Source organism: Tyto alba, unplaced genomic scaffold (assembly GCF_018691265.1).
Source record: "Tyto alba isolate M040663 unplaced genomic scaffold, T.alba_DEE_v4.0 Super-Scaffold_32, whole genome shotgun sequence".
Taxonomy (NCBI): Eukaryota; Metazoa; Chordata; class Aves; order Strigiformes; family Tytonidae; genus Tyto; species Tyto alba.
In genome coordinates this window covers 2,380,279-2,401,832 of record NW_024881307.1, presented here as the reverse complement: position 1 = coordinate 2,401,832, position 21,554 = coordinate 2,380,279, and the positions used below count along the sequence as shown (strand labels likewise).

Here is a 21,554-nt window from a genome sequence, read left to right as displayed (position 1 = left end):
AATTAATGGACACAAAATACTGAGTGAGAGCTAGGTATGAACAATTCAAACAACACAGGAAGAAAAAGCTCATATTAGCGTGCCACATACTTATACAGCAATTGCAGTTCTCAGAAGAAAGCTATAAAATGGAGATGGTGGTATTATAGCAGCACTTAAGAGATTTTGAGAGATATTAGGGCCTCGCTTGTGCCTTGGAACTGTACACATTCAACTCTTCCCCAAAACTCAATTTTTTTGGTTGGAATGAGAAGGTAAGACAGACAGAAAACCCAGAGGTTGGCTTGCAATATTCACTGACTGCAGACATGGACACCCACTATTTGGCTACACCATAGAAGCAAACAGAAAAAACTTTTGCTTCAGAGGTACCTGTTAATAAATCACAAAAATCTACATGATTGGAATTCTGGCATACACCAGTTAATACAGCTAATGGGGGATCAAAAATAAGTATTAATGTTGCCAAACCCCTGCCTGCAACTGTGAGAATAGACTGGCCTACCTGGAAATATGAGTCATCTCCCAGCAAGAGCTGGTAGGGCAAAAGCTTATATGTGGTAACATGCTAATGATACAGATAAATGTAGGTGTGAGGAAGCAAAGGCTGTGGAGCACTCTCTTCAGTTTTTACAGGAGAGCTGGCTAGTCCCAATGAGCTTCCAATGGCTACAGATCAGATCAGACCATCACACCATGTCCCTCACTTTAGAAAAACAACAAACTGTAGGGAAAGCAGCTGAAAAAATGAAATGACAATGGTTTAATCTCCCTCTTTGGTTGTTCTTTCCAAGTACTTGGTCCCTAAATAGTCTGTCTCACCCTCCTAGATTGGGGTGCCTGGAGCATGGCCCATAGCTCTGCTGCCACAGGTATCTAGGTTGGAAAGGACCTCTGGAGATCACGTTTTACATATCTTACACTGATGTAATTATAGATTCTCTACTCTCCCCTGCTACTTCTTCATGTCACAGTAGACGTAACATGTTTAGGAATGCCAGAGGACCTCTTGGGTTAATCACCAGGGAAGCAATTTTTTCAGTATCATCGAAGAAAAATGTTATGTGGATGTTGTTAAGTGTGACAAAATATTGCCTTGCTTTATATCACATACTAAAGGTCGTGTTTATGGGTAGATTTCATGCCACTTTTCTCATTTGGGAAAAACTTATTCTTTAACATGCAATCAAACAAGACACAAAGACATCACTCACTGAAGGTCAAACAGCACGACTGCAGTAAAATCAGGCTAAGCCAAATTATTTGGATTGTCACAACACTGCCTTAGATGCTGAGCCATAGTGTGACATGTAAGTAAGGTGTTTTCTTCAGGTACATCTTCAAAGGCATAAATATAAATCAGGCAAGCAAAATAAATTTTATACTGCCCTTAAAACTTTTGAAAATCCCATACCCTGCCTTAATTCAGTTAATATACAAACTGCATGGAGGTAAAATCTCAGTAAGCAGGAGCAGGAACAGAGCATTCTGTCTCTGTTTCATTCATCAGGCCTTTCTTCCCCCATACTTGCCTGCTATTCCCATTTCCTTCTTTGCCTTTCACATGAAACATATCCATTGCACACACCCACTCTGCCTTATTCGTTCCCATTCACAGGCAAATTGTTTTACAATGATCTTTTAAAAAAATATGCTTCTTCTGAGCACTGTTTTTTCTTTTCTCGTGGATAGCAGCAAATGGATTAGCTATTGGGGCTGGTTCCTTTCACAAACGGGGCAGTTTCTATTCACTTTGTCCATCTCATGGTACCTTGGCAAAATTCTCTTCTTTAGCCGTTTTCTCATATAACCTGAAGGAACAATTTATACTTGCTTTTGTTGAATGAAGATGGGATTGATCATCTGATTAAAACTGGCCACATACTTAAAAGTCAGATCCAAGCTTACTAAGTCTGAGTAATGTAAATCTGGGTTTGGTTTTCACTTCAGGAGCAAAATTTTTAAGACTTAAGCAGAACAGTATCTCCTTTGGATGTGCCCACTTTTATTTATGTATATGGCCCTACATTTTTGGCTTAATTTAGATGGAAGTCTAAGCCATTTGGCAAGTATTCATAATCCAGGATTTTACTTTGTTCTGTGCAGCAAAAAACACATTGCCAACACTATTAAAAAAAAAAATCATCAGTTTGAATGAAGCTGCTGAGTTAAAAATTGCATAGTTTACCAGAACTTTCAGTCTAGTCCTCTAAAGACTTAATTCATACATGAGAAGTCAGGGGCCTCCCTCTGCAATTTGTTTGCTTTCTTCTCATTGTATTTATGTAATTAACAAGCAGATGTAAGTGTAACTTTTGCTTCTGTTTTCACTAAAATAATAAATCCACTTAAACAAAATATACAATTCAGTAAATACCAAGCATGAAACATTCAGGAAAGAGTTTGCCTTTTTGCTCATCTCAATTCATATTTTAAGGTGTGTTTAATTTCCTTTAAGTATGACAGTCAAAATAAGGAATGTGCATAAATTGAAATAACCTGTGATAAGAAATGAGTATGACCGTGACTCATTATATTCAGGTCATCTCCTCTGTTCACCAGCAAAAGAATTTACCATTTTGCTACCCCAAATTCCCTACATAAATAAAAGAATCTTGCTCAATTCATTAATGATGAATGTTATGCTCAGTGGAACACAGCGCAGGTTAGCTGACAAATAATGCATTTGTTTAGAAGGAGAAACACATTTTTACTCAAGCCCCTAACACAATCAGCGAGAGAAACAGAGAAGAAGGTTAATGTATGTATTGCTATGTGGATTATAGTCACACCCTCACCCAGACACAAACCCTGTGCAAGCTGCAGTAAGAACAACAGGAAATGGCCTGGGGTATTTATAGCATTATTGTGTTTATCCTGAAGTGATGTTCTGCACAGATTATTATGAAGTTTTTCGTGGGAGAGGATAAAGCTTGTGTCAGCTGGAGATTTGCATGCACTTCACCCAGTATGCCCTCTGCTAAACTTGCAGAGTCCCCCCCTCTACCTTTCTATGCTTTTTAAAGGTTTGCTGTGCACTAGGGCTTCTCTGCAGCTGACATGATGGGCCACCCCTCACAGTGCAAACAGCAGCCCTGGTAACCAGTATGTTTGGCCTAAACCTATTTGTTTCACCAGATTTACAAATCCACAGTGAGATGGCATGAGAAAAAAACAAACCCACACATGTCAGTAGTCCTGAATTTCTGAAAAACGCAGTCCATGCTACACCAAGGCAAAAGTTCTTCTGTGCATTTTGGGTCCTATTAACAAAGAAATTGATGACACCAAAAACCTTTTATCAAAACCCAGGGTTCAGTCTCCAAGACAGGTTAGGTTTAGTCCACTCCTGCGATTCTGTGCTTGGAGAATGATTTTCATGTTCTTTATTTTCAGGTAGGGTGATGAAATACCTTCCCATTTATCCCTTTCTCCTGGGGAGGCATTCAGCAAAAAGTAATACTTTTCATGGAAAGTTTATCTACATATTCTCAGCCTCAGCCTTGCCATCCTTCTGCTGATCTGAACATTAAAGAGACATTTTCTAATTCATTCTCATAATCTAAATTTGACCTGAAGTTTCACAGAGAGAAAAAAAAAAAAAAAAAAAACACACATACAGAGATGAAATAGATAGTATAACATCTTAATATCTCTGTAGGGTAGAAAACCCTCCACCCACCCACGAAACCTATGCAAGCATATATCCATCTATGCAGACCACTTTATCTCAGTAAGAGATACAGAAAAAGGAGAACATTAAAATAATAATGATAAAAAAGTGTAACTCAGGAAGCAAAGAACCTGTTATTACTTAATTGTCAGAACAGTTTTTTCTTATCTTAGTTACATCTCCTGAGGTTTGTTCAACTCATGAACGGCTTATGAACATTCAGCTCATTTCTTTGTTTACACCCTATGATCTCCAAAAACCTCGATCAAAAATCAGAAAAATCCATCATATGACACTTATGCCATTTACAGCCTGGGGCAATTATTAGCAAATGTTAGCCTTTCCTTCGAGAAAACAGAAGGAAATCCTGCTTTAATTTAAGCTTTTAAACATCACCCCTCTGTATTGCTGCAGTAAATCAGAGCATCTCCATGATGCCATTGTTTGCAAATATAATAAGTCCTGGTTTTGTCTGTTTAAAAAACAAACAGCAACAGAAAAGCATCAGGAAGTCCCTCTGAATGGGAACAACGCTGCATTTCTGTATGTACCGCATTAATTAATGCAATTGAGCCAATATCCGAGCAAAGCTTGCTCTTCTGAATACTGTTCAAATCATTATCAGTTCTATTAGTGCTTCATTATGGTTGCACTGATCAAGACCAGATTTCCCGGGCTAATTTGCATCATATTCTGACAGGTGCTGGTCCAGGTGTCCTATTGTCATTCTGAATTAATAAACATGATTCAACCCCCTCCTCCTTTTATCATTTGTGTGATAGAGGGAATAATAAAATGGAATGGGCCTGGCAGGAGGGGGGCGCAAAACAACTTATCTGACTTAATCTCCCAAAAAAAGCTTTTCCTGAGATTGTGCCAGGTTTAATTTTAAAATGACAAGCTCACACACCACTTCCTCTGCATCACCTACCTGTCAAATTACTTCCATGCCCTCCCCTCACTGGCTTGTGTCTTAACCTTCAGGCAGGGCTACTCACAGAACAAGTTCACACAGTGCTCCATAATAAGATTTCCAGTAAACTGATAGAGCACAAGCCAGCCCCCAACCATTTCTGATTTGGACAGCCCTGCTCTAAGGTATAAACCTATTTGGATCTCCCTGTAGCCCTTAAAGTCATCACTGCACATCCTTGGCATTTAGACCCTGTCAGCATCTATGGATTGTACCTGCCTCCTCCCTTGCCAATTCGTCACTCAGTCTAAAATGACTCATAATGCCATCTTTTTTTTTTTTTTTTTAACTTTTTCTTCTTTTAAAGATGGTGATGATCATTAGGATGATGTATACAGCCTTGGTTTACAGCCACGTGCTTCCCAGTCGTACCATCCCAACTTTCCACCTTAGGTCTATAAGCAGCACAATCCTTCTTCGTGGAGTTTTCCTGCATTGTAGTAGATGCAGCATGAGTGTCTCTGCATCATGCTTCACTCTTTTCTGGTTCAGAGCAGCTGGGAGTGCCCTTGTAGACATGAATCAAGGGCCCTTTAACTGAACATAATTTTCATTAAAAACCTAATTGTATTTATAACTGAGGTTTTAATCTTTTTAGGACATAATTTCTAGCTCTTCCCTGCATTCCTAGGAAACTCACTTTTATTAAATAAATGCTGAGATTCTTATGTAATTAGAAGATAATTCAGCTTTCCAGATGAAAACCAAATAGCAGAAGAGCTGGCAACAGCATTGCCATGTCATCCAGCCTTCTGTCATGTCATTTGGTCCTTCTACAGAAGTTGATTAGCCCCACACTGTCCTGTTTCTTGCTTCTCTTTCATACATTCTTATTTCTCAAACCCTTTCAGGCCATGTGGTGTCCAGAACCAAATGCCTTCCAACACGTGCGCTCGTATCATACAGAGTGTTTATTATGAGCCCAGCTTGGTGACATGAGAGTATTAATGCAGAGGCAGCTCACAACTGCACTGGCCTTGTTTGCTGTTTTCACCTGCCTGATAACTCTCGTCAGCTGAATTGCTCCTCAGATTTTTTAGCGCTTTCCTGGCAGAGAGGAAATGCATTTAAGCCTAATACCAGAGCTGCCCTTTTTGCCTTTGGGTGGGTGCAGAAGCTTCCCTCTTGCTTTCTGCAGAGGCATCTCACTTGTTCCTTTGTGTTACTCAAACGTGCCTCTTTCCCCATGTTTATTTTATCTCAGATCTCCATTGCTCATCTAATCTAAAAATACAGGAGGAAAAACCCAGGCTTTCTTCATTACATTCACTAGAATGGGTTTACAGCAATTGAAGCACCAGCTGTTTGTGTGAAAGGAGTATATCTGAATTTCCTAATATTTCTAGAAACTCATTTCACCCTGCCTCACTCCACTAAGGTATGACTAGAGGGAGAAAACCTGGACTTCGTGGTACATTTCTAAGCTCCTGCACTAAGGTCCTGTGTGCCTTGACCATAAGGAGCACTCATCTAAAGCAGGCCAACTCTTATGCCCAGAAGAGCAGATGAATGACCATATCAGGAGACCAGGTCTTCTAAGCCTCAGGTTGCCTGTCTGGTTTACCTTGTGCATCTTTTTATTTACCTTTTTCATCTTTTTTATTAGGATGAGTAAAGAACCAGCCTAAGTGTAATGTTCGCATCTGAGATCTGGGTTTCCACTCCTGCAACACCCCCGCACTCAACCGCACTCTTAGAGTTCCATGAAGCAGGGGAAAGCTCTGAGCTTGCTCAAAAGGCAAAACTCATTTTAACTGCATTTTCTCTCCCCTTTGTTTTTTAAGAATCAGCTTGCAACAAATGGCACTTGCTAAATGATTGTCTAGCAAGTCAGAATGGTGCAAACCTCCCAGCATGCCCCCCTTTAGCTGGAAAGCACTTGTCCTTAGCAAGCCAGGCTCTGTGCCCCTGCTCGCAGCCACTGTCAGGTGCATGCAGAAGAGGTTCCCAGTTCTATAGAGCATTGAGAGACAAGAGCTGTTTCTTGTTATTGCAGCCTTCAATGAAAATTTGCCTGCCACGTATCCAAGTGTGATCTGGAAGCAGATTTGCACCTGTCTCAGCAGGCCGAAATCAAACAATAAGAGCGCTGAGAGAGCAAGTTGGTCAGCAAGCAGGAAGGGCAGAGCGAGCGGGTGAGAGCACCCTTGGTACACCTCTGCTCTGCTGCTGCTCATCAGATGCTTTTAATCAGATTATCAGAGCAAGGATTTTTTTTTTTGTGTTCTGCATGCATCTTATATGCACCTTTCTGCTCAGGAAAAGCAACCCACAGCTAATGTGACCTTTGCATCTTTGATTACCAAGGCTGGAAAGAGAAAAGTGTCTATGAGAGTGTGTGGTACTGAGCAGATGATAGCCACTGCTCTCCCATCGGCTTCCAGAAATGCAGTGGTGGGGAGCAGCTACTGCCCTTCCTGCCCATACCGAGGGGCTGCGACTATACAAGCTCAACGCAATGTGTGTCGCATCGGATTTCTGATAATGTAATTGCTTTAGGTTATACAGACAGAGACTGTTTTTTTCTGTGTTTCAGAAGTGACTAGAACATTTTAGGTCCTATAAATAGTGTTTTTCCTTTCCTAGTTGCAAAACCCCCATCTCTTGCATCCAGCTGCTTTGAACTTTATTTCAGAGAGGATTTTCTACTGACATTTTAGGCTCCTACAGCATTCTTTATCCAGGGCTTACAAAGCTCTTTGTGAAAATTTATCAGTTTTCAGCCTTACCTCAGAAGAGCATTACCCATTATTATTTTACAATTAGAAAAATCAAGGCACAGAAAGCTCTACTGATTTGCACAGGGTTTCTGGGCAAGAAAGAGGAATAAAGGCAAGAGGACTACACTTGCAGGCTTTTGCTCTAATTACTGAGCAGCATTCTTCAAAAAGTCTCGCTTTTTCAAAAGAAGGGACATGTGAGCGTGATTATTATCTGCTGAGCAGAGTAGATACCAGATGAGAGATTGTTTTGCTTTATCTTTTTACTAAATAATAGATGACTGATTATGATCTTAGATGCTAAGAAAACTTTGTTACAGATAATTTCAGGTTTCTGAACATGTTTCTCTTCTAGAAGTATCCTTATCTATATAACCCATTAAGTTAGTCATAACAAAGAGCAAATAACCAAGTGCACATCTTGGACACAGTTCCTGGTGAAATACTCTACTTCCTGACTCAGGATGAGTAAGCCTCGAGTTGCCCCTGTGCTAATGCTGGGTGAATACACTCTGGAGGATGGTTCCTGTTCCAAAGAGCTCAAGGTCCGAGTAGGCAAGACAGATAAACAGGGAATGACCCATCCCGCTTGGCAGCTCAGTGGCTTCCTGTGGTTGTACAGAAAAATCACTGGCAGAGCCAAAAATGGAACTCAAGTGTCCTGGATCATAATCTCATGTTTTAAGGACAAATGCCATGGGATATTTTTTCCTAACATATTTATTACCTCTTACGGCAAAACTATCTCGCAGAGCTCCTTTGTAAGATTCCCCCAGGGTGTGGGAGCTGACCATCCTGCCCCACTTCAATGCCTTATCAGCTCCAGATGAAAAATCCTGCACATAAACAGGTAAGTAGCTACATGAATCTATATCACCACAGTGCTGTGTTCAGTAACAGACTCAGATCAAAGACTAGAGCCAAAGACTTGTCCTGCAAAATGACTTTTGAAGCATTTTATGTGTACAGTGCTACAGAAATCAACAGTGGTAATAATTTAGACCTGCTCACCCCGTTGACCCTAGTTTGAATCCAGATCAATTTTGATGGAGTCAATGGAGAGGCATAAGTGTTAGAGATGCATATTTAAATCTATGTATAAAATCAGCATTGCCTGGACAGATCTATTTTTCAACTGTTTGCTTAACTCCACCAGTTTAACCTGCAATTCATACTGAGTAGGAGAAGAACCATGCTCCTTTTATCCACTGTAGATGATGATACTCAAAAGCACTTTGTTTACTTAGTATATTGCACATTCATTAAGCCTTGTATCAATAAACAGTACATGTGCTGACAGCATCTATATCACATACTGCCTCATGGACAAAGCTCGTTTGCAGGCACACTCAGACATGGCCCATTCCACACAGTTAACCTCCTTACAGCTTTTTTACTTGCTACCTGAATTAAAACTATGGCAGGCCTGCTAATCTCTGCTAAAAAAATCACATACACGCACTTGTACTTGCTGTTAAAGACTTAAGTTCACAGAAGTGTCTACGAGCACTCGTGTATTTGTGAATGCGTGTGTGTGCAATGTAGAGAAGGTCTTGGAAAGACTCATCTTGAAGAGGTGATGTAAATGTGAGGGAACCAGAGGGTGGTTCTTGTGTGGTAGAAGTCTGTGAAAAGAGCTTGCATCTTCCTACCGTGGAGGTTCAACTCAAGATGGGAGGGATGTCCCTGCAGAGCTGAGCCCTGAGGACCTGAAAATAGCTGCTGTCACTCATGTCATGATCTGGGTAAAGAAAGACCTGGGCAGTGTTTGGCAGAATGGGCTGTCAGGATTCGGAGGGATTTCTTTTCACAGCCTGCTCTGCTTCTGCTCCTCTGATACACAGACCTGTTACATACACATTTCACATCTCTGCTGGTGTGCACACACCTTCCACATCACATGTTTCCAAACATGGTTGCCTGGCGTGTCGGCTAAACTCCTTCAGGCTGGCACCGAACAGTGCATAGTGAAAAAACTGCTGCTCACCAGACAGGGTTTCTGTGGTTTAGGGTTATGTTAATTAATTAATTCTTTTTTTATTTTTATAAGTCTGCAGCTGCTAGTTTTGAAACGACCAATTCTAGAGCTGCAAAGTATGAAAGAAAGGGTAAGAAATCAATGGAAGAAATAGACAACCCGAGTGGGGTCCTGACCATGTACTGGCTGCTATTTTTAAAAACACATAAAAATTTGGGTTATGTAAGAAACCATCTGGTATTTAGGCCTAATTGAAATTTTATCTGTGTCCATGTGCTCTGTGTATGAATCAATGGAGCCACTTCACAAGCACATGCACGTACTCTGCTGGACTCCTTCACCAGGCAGTCCAGAGCAAATGCTGCAAAAATCTGGAAAATCTATCGGACTTCACACCCTTCTTACTCCTTCTGGATAGCTCGTCTTTGATCTAAGGGAAAACATGCCTGCCTGTCACAGCTGCAATGCTACAAATCCACATCACAATAAGTGCATGACCCAAAAGATTGCAAGCTATACTCATCTCAGGAACATGGTAGAAGGTTGTTGAATGTTAATAAAGAACATAATGGCAAGAACCACTGGGTGTCTTTCAGTTCATTACATTGCATTGCAGGATGTGCCTGCACTGAAATGACTGTAACTGCTGCTCGTGAGCAGATCTAAAGTCAGTCCCACCTAGTAAGAGCATCTACTCCAAATCAACCAGACAAGGCAGAAAGGAAAGGAAGCATTTGCTTACTTCTACAGATGAGAAACTGAGACACAGAGAGATTAAGTGAAATGCCTGAACTCATACAGGAAACCTGTGGCAGAACAACTAACTGAACCAGGTTGGGCACTGCTGAGGACAAAGACTGGAGTGAATTAACTGTTTACAGATTTTTCTGACTCACCAGAAGTGAAAAAAAGAAAAAAAAAAAAAAAAAAAAAAAAAAAAAGAAAAGAAAAACAAAACAAAACATTGCAATCCCAGAATTGCATCAGGAGGGTTCTTCCAGTGTGTGTTAATGCCAAGCACTGGGAACAGTGTGTGCCACTCCAGTGACTCACACTGAGAAAAGACAATTTCAAATGGGAACAGGTGCAGCTGAGGCCTAAGGAATAACTTGGAGAAGAGGGGTTTATAAAAGAGATTAGAAGATTTCTGTTTATCCTGGCAAAACAAAGACAGAGGGAAGTATGGCAGTGGTCTGTAAATACACTGGGCGCATAATATCAGGAAAGGGAAAGTGCTGTTTAATATAGTAGTGCTGGCACGAGAGAGGTATAAATCAGTGATGAGCAAATGTCAGTCCAAAATCGGAAGAAAGTATTCAGACTTCAGAATGAAGAAGTTACAGAAGTCCTTTTCAATGGGGAGCAGTGGTGGTGGAAAGAAAATCCATCCATCCTTTACACAAACCTTGAAGGGTTTGGGAAAGGAGTGATAGAGCATGCTCATGTCTGACAGCAGAGTGGAGCTCAGAAATTCCTTCCACTCTGGACTTCAAATTAAATGTCTTAACTTTTCTTCACTCCTAATGAATTTTGAAGAAGAATCTCTTGTTACATACAGTGCTTAGCACAACAGAGACCACTCCAGTCTCAAGGCACTACTGTAGCACAAATAATTCATAACACTAACGATCAACCGTAATTACATCCTTCCTGAAGTAGAGATGACATATGAGAACACCAAAAATGAAGACCAGGGAACAAACTGCAAGCTTATTCCAACCATTAATGACCACCCCATATTCTGTGAGAATGAGAAAACGTCTGCTCTTGGATACAGGGGATTCACTGCAAGCAAGCTTGAACTTCAGTGCATTGCTTTCTCTTTCTGAAAGGGATGAACTCTATCCACTTTTTAAACCTTTTGCCCACTGCTCTGGAAGTGCTGTGAAAGCAAAGAATTCCTGTAACTATAAAGTTGGGTTTTGGATGCCCTGCAGAAACCAGCAAAGTGGACAGAGAGCAGTGTCATCTTTAACACAGACATGCCGAAACTATGTGTCCCTGGCTTGAGTTTGTTGGGGCTCAGAGGTGAAAGCGGATATACTCTTTTCCTGCCAAAAAAGTGTCATGTGGTGATGCATATTAGGTAAGTTTTTTACACAGCCTTCCATATAGCACTACTCAAAATGCAGAAGACCCAGTATCATTGTCAAGAGGAGGACAGAGCTGCTTTTCAGAAGAAAAGGACTAGAAGGTACCGCAGCAAAGCCCTATTCCAGATCCTCTGTAAAATTTCCACATGGGTAAGAAGCAATACTTTTCAGTCTGGACCTGTCTGTGCTCCTTCTTCCACTTTATGCAACGCAGAAGGCAGATTGCAGCACAAACACACTGTGCTGTGAGATTCTGCACAGACGCTCGATCTGCGGCAGGACGGCGAGGAGCTGGAGTTTGGGCCACATGCCATTGGAATGGTAGCAGTTTCCCTTCGGCTTCCTAGAGACGTCTCAGATTTCAAGTACAATCTCAGTGCCACAAGGGAATTCACAATCACTCAGATAAAATGTAGCACACGCAGAATTTGCATGCACACTTGTCTGATAGAAAATGGGATTCAGAAGAAATATGTGCAATTAAAAGCACCCCAGGTCCTGATAAGACACACTGGTTTTCTCTGTGCGTCAGTTCCTCACTTTTCAAGCTCATTCTTTCTCTTGTCACAGTGGAGCCGTTACAGGCAATTTTGGTAATATTTGCAGGATGATACTGAGAGTTCTTGCCTAACAAATCACTCCAGTGTGTCCTTATTTTAAAGCCTGCTTTGTTCTAATGAAGTCAGATGTATTAGTTTATGGCTCTTAAAAATATCACCAAAATATAAATATTTGCGCTGTGGAAATATATACATGTGCATATTAGATCTAGTTAGGGAAGGATGTTACCACACGTGTCACATGAATTTTGTAAGCAAGTTTGGGTTAGGAGTGTTAAAATCAGGAAAAATTATTCTTGCTGCAGCAAACCATCTCTGAAGGACCATGAGTTACACAGACTGTAGTCCAGATTCTCAGTATGCCTCAAGGATACCCACAGCAACCGTGATACCTACTCAAAATAACTTTCAGTCTTTTGGAATCAATTTATAAGTGGCTACCTATCCGGCTGTTGAGTTTGCACATGTATCAGTAATTTCTGGCTCTAGTGATTTTTCTGTGTATCAGTGGTAAAACTCATGTAAGGGTTTTTAAGGTCCACCCTCTGCTACAAGTTCCTGGGCAATTCTAAAGCCAGAGACTTGTGAATGGCCACCAGAACTCTTTGCATCTCTGATGGTGACTTGGTGAATGACCACTTGCTTCCTGCATTTCATCTCCTAGTTGCTTGTTTTGTTTTTCTGTTTTGTTTTGTTTGGTTGAGTTTTTTTTCCTTGCCTCCTCAGATTATGGGCTCTTATTCCATCTACGTGCCATGCCTCATCTTGGTGGGAACCTCTAGGGACAAATACCATAATACAAGGAATTAATCATACGAGTCAGGACTTCTGGTTCTAATCAGGAGTCAGTCCTAAAGGCTGATTTGCAACACGACCCTCATGGACAAATCCTCAGAATTTAATAGGGATTAAATCAATGGAGTTTTTATGGAAATTGAATTATACTGTATAGAAATTGTTCCATAAACAGAACATAGCAGAAAAGGAGAAACTTCCTTGATTTTCCCCTGAATTTTACAGAAGGAATATAATTTTCTGATACCTTTCCCTAGGTAATCTAAAGTTATTTGATAAAAAATTACCTTTTTCAATGTAAAAGAGTAGGATTTGGTTATTACATGAGAAAACCTCGAATCAGTACTCTGAAACCTGCAGAAAGACGATTCTGTAGGAGGCCAATGTTTCTTGCTTAAAGTAGCATAGCTCCTGATCCTCCCTTAGGCTTGGGTGAGCAGGACTCCCTGGAAACTCTGCCTTCTTGTTAACTGATGTGGTGCAATGCCCCTCTGCTGCTTCACTCTGTTTTACCACTGCCTATCTCTGGCCACCCCCTCAAGTTTACACACCACATACGAACATACATTAAGGCATATACAGAGAACAGGCCCAGCCCAGAATCTTTTATCCTACTCCATATTCCATCATTCCTGAATGTTGGTGGTTTGGATAAATGAACCTTGGTTATAAACTACCTATTCTGGAGAGGCTGAACTTGCAAGTTCACTTTGCCTCCATATGCAGATGGCCAATAGATAGCACAGCTTGCAGTTTCCCCTCTCCTTCGAAGCCTGCTGAGCTCTGGTGGTTCGGATGAATGGGTAAACTCTAAACATGAATGAATCACACCAATTTCAGTGGGAATTTGCAGATATCCAGTGTATAGTCCTCAGAATCAGGCCCATGTTTGCTCTTAACTCTCTGCTAACGTATAACCCCATACTTCTGCAGTTGCGTTTAGTTCTGTTCAGAAGCACTTTTATTGGCATCTACTCAGTCCTGATCCGAGATCATGTTCCTCTATCCCAAAAAGAAAACAAGTGATTCTTGTCATTCAAGTGAACACGAGCTTGTGATTCTTATAAAGAAAAAGCATCAGCTCTGACATGCAGAGATTATGAAGGGACGGTGCATCTCAGCAAAACAGTATGCTTGTTAGCTGGGCGGGTGGGGGCCAGTAGCTGGGGGGAAATGATGCTTTCCCAAGGGACAGGCTCCTTACTGCATGGCAGAATTTGGATTTTACGTTGAATCTTTCATATCCATAGCATGTTCCTAATGTGACGGGCAGGACTGACCATTCAGTATGGTGGTTTAAGAGAATCATTCCTGCTAAAGTGTATAGGGATGCCAGTTCCAGTATGTAATAGGGCAATGCCATTTGTACTGTATATGCGTAAGCATTTTGGGGAGCATTTCTACCAGTGGCCTACATATTTCAGGACACAAAGTTCCAGCCCCAGGTTCATATACCAAGCAAGTTCACACATGTGAGCCTGTGCAAATCAATGAGATCTCAACACCTGATTATTTCCTTTAGCACAACACTAAAAATCCTGTATATCTAGTAACATGCAGAGTCTTTGGCCAAGATTTTCCTTTTCAGCTTTACTTTGGTCGACAAGAGCATGGTGACTGCCCACTGCTCTGGAAGTGGCTTCATTTCAGCAGCAACATGGTTCTTGCCTCTCCGCAGTTCTCAATGCAAAACTCAAGTAGATATGAAGAGGGCACTATCACTCTAAGCAGCCTGACTCAGAGACTGGGCAGAAAAAAAAATAAAAGGCAAATGTTCGATGCTAACATTATATGAAGTCCCAAGGAGATTTGGAACGGGAGCAGTGGAGGAGTTACAGTTTCCTTTGTTCTGTTAAAAGGAAAAAGGAAACACATCAGGAAACCAGACTGTGGAGCACAGGAAGTCTCACTTTGGCTGATAAAAAGGAACTGATGTGAGGTTGGTTCAGATGCAGTTATAAGTCAATCAAGCTTGGAACAACAAGAAGAGCTATTCAGAAGAAACCAGAGAGCCAAATTCTGCTTTTAGCTGCAAAAATCGAATTTTAACCTCTCCTAATCTTTTCCTTATCTTATTTTTTTAAAAGAAAACAGCTATAAAAAACACTTAAATAAGAATTTTCTCATAGTACAAAAATTGGTTTCCCAAACTCACCACACCTTCTACTGACCCCACCATACCTTACTCCAGTTTCTTTTTTTCACTCATCGACCAACTTAAAAAACTGTATTCTTGCGGATTTATCTCCTTCCTTCAGATCAAAACCAGCCTTAGTGAAGAAGGGCAGTTTTTTGCTGAGTGAGAAATCAGCAAATGACTAATTAAAGGCTGTCCTGCCCGTTATGTTATTTTCACTCCCTCTGCATGATTGATAAGCGTGGGCCAGTATGCTAACGTTCAATTCCTGGGTGTGCAGCTTTGTCAGGCTGGGGTGTGGGGTTTTATATATATATATATATATTTTTTTATTGTTTCTTACTCTTTTACAGCTCTGTGGTTGGTTGAGCTCTGAGTTAGTCTATGCTAGAAGAACAGGAACAACAGGCATGAAAATAAACCAGAAAGCTTAGCTGCATCCATGACATTTACTACAGGAGCCTCTAATGGGCTATGTTTCTGACTGTATTTTTGAAAAAAAAAAAAAAAAATCAGGAAAAGAAAGAATGCTTGATACTCATGTTGAGCCAGAGTCATTTTCCTTACAGCATTATGCCAATGCTGAAGAGAAGCAAAGGCTGAGATTTTGCAAGATGCCTGTGGGATTTAGCCTTACTTTTCCCATCTATTTCCAGTGAGAGTTGTATATTCAATGCCCTTCAGCCAGTTTTGCAAATCTGAATCAAAAAGTTTACATAAAAGATCAAAATATTTTGTTAAGCACCTAGAAAGCATCCTGGTTTTCAGATGGAACAGTTACCTGCAAAAGCTAATGAGAGCTACAGGCTGCCAGTACCTTTGCAAATCAAGCTACTTGCTTAGTTAGATAAATACGCGTTTACATACCTATTTTTAGGGCTTTGGCTTCAAAACATGGAAGCAAACCAGAATTAGATACTTTAGTGTCTCTGGTATCAAGCACCGATGGTCCCTGTCAGGTCATTATTTCAAAGCTTTGCATTTAGTGTTATTTGTCACTGGAGAAACAGAAGGTTTATCAGGACACATTTAGATGCCTTCAGCAGTAATATACAGTACCATACACCCCTTTTGTTTAGGTCTCTGTCTTACAGCTAAAGGAAAAGCTTTTGGTAGTGGAGGTGGGGGAGGAGGGAGGTAACGTTTGTGGCTTTACTACAAGAGACAGGTTTCTAGATCAGTGTTACTAGCTGTGTAGATACACATCAGTAATTATGTGGCCTGAGTAATGAGAGGAAGAAAGAAAATAAGCAGTAGATGCATTAACATTTTGAAGGCTTTGATATTTGTAACTCAGAGTAGATTATACATTGTCCTGGACCATACGTTGCTGTTTATCCAAATTAGGTTGGTGATAAGTGACTTGATCGGCACCCTGACTGCCAGGTGTTTGTGATGACACAGCACACAAGTTAGCAAAGACTTGGGTCCGCCATCAGGCGAATTATTTCCAGAAGGAGGCAGAAAACCACATTTGTGTGGTGATATTTTAGTCTGTATTTTCAAAAACAGCTATAAATATGCACTCACAGCCTTGTAAGAAAACATTTGTTCACTCAGAAAGTGTTCTTAGGCATCACCCAGGGAAGTGTAACAGGGCTTTGTATAACGGAGAAGTGCACTGCAGGCAGCTCTTTTTACATGCCAGAGCTACATATGCATTGTGCGTTCATGTTCACATGTGCACGAGAGCATGAGAGGCACAGACACTGAAAATAGATCTGTTGTTCAATTCAGAACAAAAGATCTAAAGAGAATTTTACATTTGGGGGGAAAGCTGGCTTCAAACCAAGTTGTAGAGCTAAGCTTAATGCATTAGACCTGTTTTTTCTAGGCAAGCCATATACACATTCATACATGTTCTAGTATTAACACCGTGCTTCTGCAGCATTAGGTGTTTAGAAAACCCACAAATATCTGAAAATCTGAAGTTAAGGCTCCCTTGGCTCCTTTAATTTTCCTGCTTGTGCATGTTTGCACTGAGATGGGACACAGGGTCTTTCTTTAAGTGGTCAAGTAAACTCAAGCAGAATGAGAAATTTTGATTTTTCAAAGGCAGCTTATGAGGCGCTGTAAAAGAACTTCACGTGCTGATGTTTTGTGGGGCAAAAAAGAATGGACGATGCTCTGTGTCATGAGGCTGTATGTTCATAAGTCTTAGGCCTGACCCTTCTGAGAAGATGTGAACTGAAATCAGGAGGAAAGCCTTCTGTAAGACCAGGAAGGAGAAACCTGAAGAAAATAAACTCTTCTTCCTGCAAAAATTGCTATAAATGCCCTTCCCTCAGCATATCTCACCTTACCAGTATGCCATCTAAGACCTCCGTTCAAGGTGCAACCTTCCCCTTTGCTTCTCTTGATTTCTGTCCCTTTCTCGTTATACTCCAATGAATAGTTCCACTATTGCACATCAAAGCTCTTGCAAAACTCTCTTAAGAAGAAATGCTGCAAGCAGTGACAGAGGCCGGGCCTCCTCTCTACTCCTCTCTTACAGCAGAAGTATCACAAAATTAAACTAAATAACTAAAATAAAAGCACAAAATCCTCAAGACATGCATGCTACTACTTAAAGTAACCACATCCTGTTAGGGTAAAATCCACAGTGGTGGAGAGAAACTATACAAGATTCTCATCACCTCTTTGAAGCCCCTGACTGAAACCCCATGTGCCTAAAATCTAAGCAGTTGGTGCTGTTTTGTTGTGTATTAGGTTTGCTTCAGACTAATCTTTCTTCCCACGGCAGGATCATTTCTACTACCGAGGAGCAGAGCTACTCAGTTTACCAACTCCGAGCCTTTCCCAGGGTTTTACTTGCATAGCAAACGGGAGTTAGTACTGAACACCTTGAGTCGACAGCACCCAGCACGATGGCGTGGTTGTGAATTCATACAAAGGCAAAAAGCGCATATTTGCATACAGATCTTGGAGGGAAAGTGAGGTAGCATTATAAAAGTATCCCAATTACAGAACATTTCTAACAGGTTTTTGCTGTTGGATATTAGAAAGCCATCAATAATATCAATAACACAAATGTCACCTGAATAGCGACTAGGGTACCAGGGAATATCATCATTTATGCCTTGGAAATTTCAGAAGTTTTTGTTCAAACCTGCTTTTGCGGGAGAACGACATGCAAAGTCTCCAGTGAGCAAACATCTTTGTGATTTTTTTTTTTTTTTTTTTTAATCTGGAGATTAAGAGTTTTGCCCTAGGAGTCAATGTCTTTTCGCCAGGAAAGGCCATCTCTAAAGGGCCAAAGCCAGGGCAATTTAAAAATGGCAAAACAGACATTTAAACTTGCTCAAAAAGGAAACATGTTCTTAGTTCGAGATCTCGATGGCCAAGTTTCAGGACGAGAGGCGAACGCCTACAGTTCACAAATGACAAGAAACAGTGATTGCAATAGAAACCCTACCCCACCCTTTGCTATAGCAACACCAACATACAAGTTGTCTTCTCGTGGAAGTAGACAAGTATGGTTGTCATCTGCTTGAGTAATGCAAAATTTTTATTGAATGCCCTTGCAATAAAATGAATGTCTATCTCTTATGTCCAGAACATAAGGATAAACATGTTTTCACAGAATGAAGGCAGAAGTTACACAAAATGTGCTTTTTCTGTTAACAGGAAGACTTTGGCAAATATATTTACTTTAATTATTGTCCACATGTAAAGTGGAACTGAAACAATTAAACCAGTTTGAAACCACACCATTTGTTATTGTGAGGAAGTCCGTGCATGGGCATCTTGCTGAGATTAGATGTACCCTTCTTTGATTTAATTTGAGGCAATAAAAACCAAACCCCCCAAACACAATGTAAATTAAGTCAAAGCGGGATGTTAACCCATAGAAGATGCGATTTGAATTACCTGGAGGCATATACTAAAAATGCTATCGACTATTTAAAATTAGTGCAAACACAAGTCATCATGAGTTTCACTGGCTCCCAATCACCTTCTGCAAGTGTTGCTCACAGAATATGAACTGAATATGGAAATGAACTAACAGAGATTTGCTACACTTCTTTCTCCACAAAAGACCTTGAAGCATTGCTCCAAAGGACACTTCTCAAGCCAGGCAGTCCACCTCCTGTGTCAGGTATTAAACAGATTATTTGAAGAATGCAGCAAAAATTGCCTCCCACCTCCTCAGCAAGTGATCTAGTTCCCCTCAAAATAAATAATTATTTGTGAAGAAATAGAGATGCATTCTGGACTCGGTGCATTGGCTCAGCAATATCCTGTGTGATGTAAGTCGGTGTGTGATGGGGAAAGATGACTTAGAGTCCCAAGCTGATCCTGTAATATATGCTTATATCCATGGAATTCCCTGAGCTTTGGGTTAAAAAAATCTGAAAACCACCTCAATTCACACTTGCACACAATGTCCACACAGGGTGAAAATACAGCTCAGGATCATCCTGACCACATCTATTCTCTTAGGAGCCCTTAGGACAGCTCAAGGCTACGGTGGATTTACCCCTTTACTGCAAAGTTACCCTGCAGTTGGGCAGGTTTGCAGTTAAATTACTCCACATAGGCAAAAACAGCCATCAGAGAGTCTTGTCACCAAAACTCCTTCCTTCTGAGTGACACAAAAAGATTAAGAGGAAAGTACAGGCACAATATTGGGGATCACAGGGTGAAGGGAGAGATTTTTATAGTAGACTGGACCTAGACTCCTGCATCTGCCAAGTGGTCTTTTTGGCTCAATTAAAACAATTGCCATTTGGCTCAATTAAAACAATTAGTCTGTGGAATAGTTTTGCATAGACTTGAAAAAAATAATTTGTATTGTTTAAATTGCTCAAGAAGACAATCATCTGGAATGCATAGCCCTCTCCCATATGTATTCTGCACTGTATAGCACTTATCTTCTCCACAACAGGTATATTTCTGAGTTTATGGAGGGAAGCACTTCATAACCATGCCAGTACTGGTCCCTCACCATGTTTTTGCTCTAGATAATGAAAGAGCCTTTTTCTGTGTTTTTCTTGCTCTCTAGTCACTTATGTGCATCTTTCTGCCATATCATTTCCCAACACAAATGCACAGCTTTGAGAGAAATCAATGCACAGAACCTACAAGAGAGCAGACCTAAGGGTATGACTGATTTTAAATTGCTTTCCTCTGGATACAGTACAGGTTTGCTTTACTATGTCTTAGAATTTAGAAAATCTGCCCTGAAGCACAATTTATATATAGAGCTCAGCACATTGAAAACATTTAAGCATCTCAAGCCACATCCTCTCCCATTACCCTTCACCAGAGACAAGCTAGAGAAGGTGGCCTAACCCCCTTCCTTTTAGTGGTGAACTGCAGCAAATCTGTCATTGTGTGGGTCTGATGCTCCTTGGAAACCCACTCTTTTTCCTCACCCATAAGAAAATTTGCAAGAAATCTCAGCTAATTCTGAGGGCACTACAGGAGCACTGATCTAAAAGCATGGTACAGAAAAGGGGTAAATTACAGGAGGCAGCAAACAGGACACGGGGCCCTGCAGGGACTTGTTGATGATCCTGGAATCACTCAGTAAATGAACCCAAGAGGAGAGTCTGATATATCTGGACCCTGACTCTCCTAGCAAAAACAGTCAAATTATTTCTGGACTACAGGTGGAGCAGGACAATATAAGAAAAGGTTGCATAGCAGTCAGTGGGCAGATCCAGGAGCTGGGGCAGTGACCTGGGATGTGGCTGAGTTCCTCCTTTCACCACAGCCTCCCCAACGTGACTGTAGGCCTAAGCTGCTAAGTATTGCAGTTCCTCATCTCCAAACCGGGGGGGGGCTGGGGAGGGGATAGCAATAATACTTTGCAACACGGGGTGACTGGGGAGAGGAGGAGCTCCCGGTAGGCACCATGAGCTACGTGGGTCGTGGGAATACTTCAGCACCTTTCAGAGAGTGGTGCACGGGGGCTCATGGCCTGTGCAGGAAAGCAAGTCCATGTGTGCACTGCAGCAAATGTACAGATGGGAAATTTCTGCACTTTCACTGCACAATATTTAGGGCTCCACAAATCAAAGAAAGTTGTGGTGCACTAAACGTATCCTGAATGAGGCCCGGGTTACTTTTGCTACAGATCTGAGGAGGTGGGGGGGGGAAACTTGTCTTATTCCTGCCATACCTCCCAAATTTTGTGCTTTCAAAGCTCCTGCTTTCTCTCCTTCTTTCTGACATTCACCCTTTCGTTCCCTCTTTCTTTCCTCTTTCCATTTTCTCTTCCTGCCCATCTTCTTCCCTCCCCCTTCTTTTGAGACCCTTCCAAACAGTGCACTTGTCACAAGCTGCAATCTAAGGGAGAAAGTTTCAGTTCCTGCCAGTTTGCAGCTTCTTTCGTCCCAGGTCAGCAAAAAAAAAAAAAAAAAGAATAAAAAATACACAAAAAAAAAAAAAAAAAAAAAAAAAAAGACTTTTAAGAAGAGATCAACACCCCACCCAGGCGATAGGCATCTTTCGAAATCCTCCAACCCAAACACACCCACAGCTCTCTCTCTTCAAGGCTCTTCTGTTCAAGCTGCTTCTGTACTGTAGCGCTCCCTCAAGAAGAACCCTTGAGAATTGCACAAGGGTACCCCAAAGCAAGAAAGCCGACCCTCTGCTGCTTAGGCTGTGAGAAGCAGCA

General features: G+C 41.1%; 1 protein-coding gene across 5 annotated transcripts in view; it reads right to left on the bottom strand.

The window, feature by feature from the left end:
* FLI1 (Fli-1 proto-oncogene, ETS transcription factor) overlaps positions 1 to 21,554 on the bottom strand; it is an 89,558-nt gene that overhangs the window by 53,447 nt on the left and 14,557 nt on the right. The gene's annotated exons all lie outside the window — the stretch shown is intronic.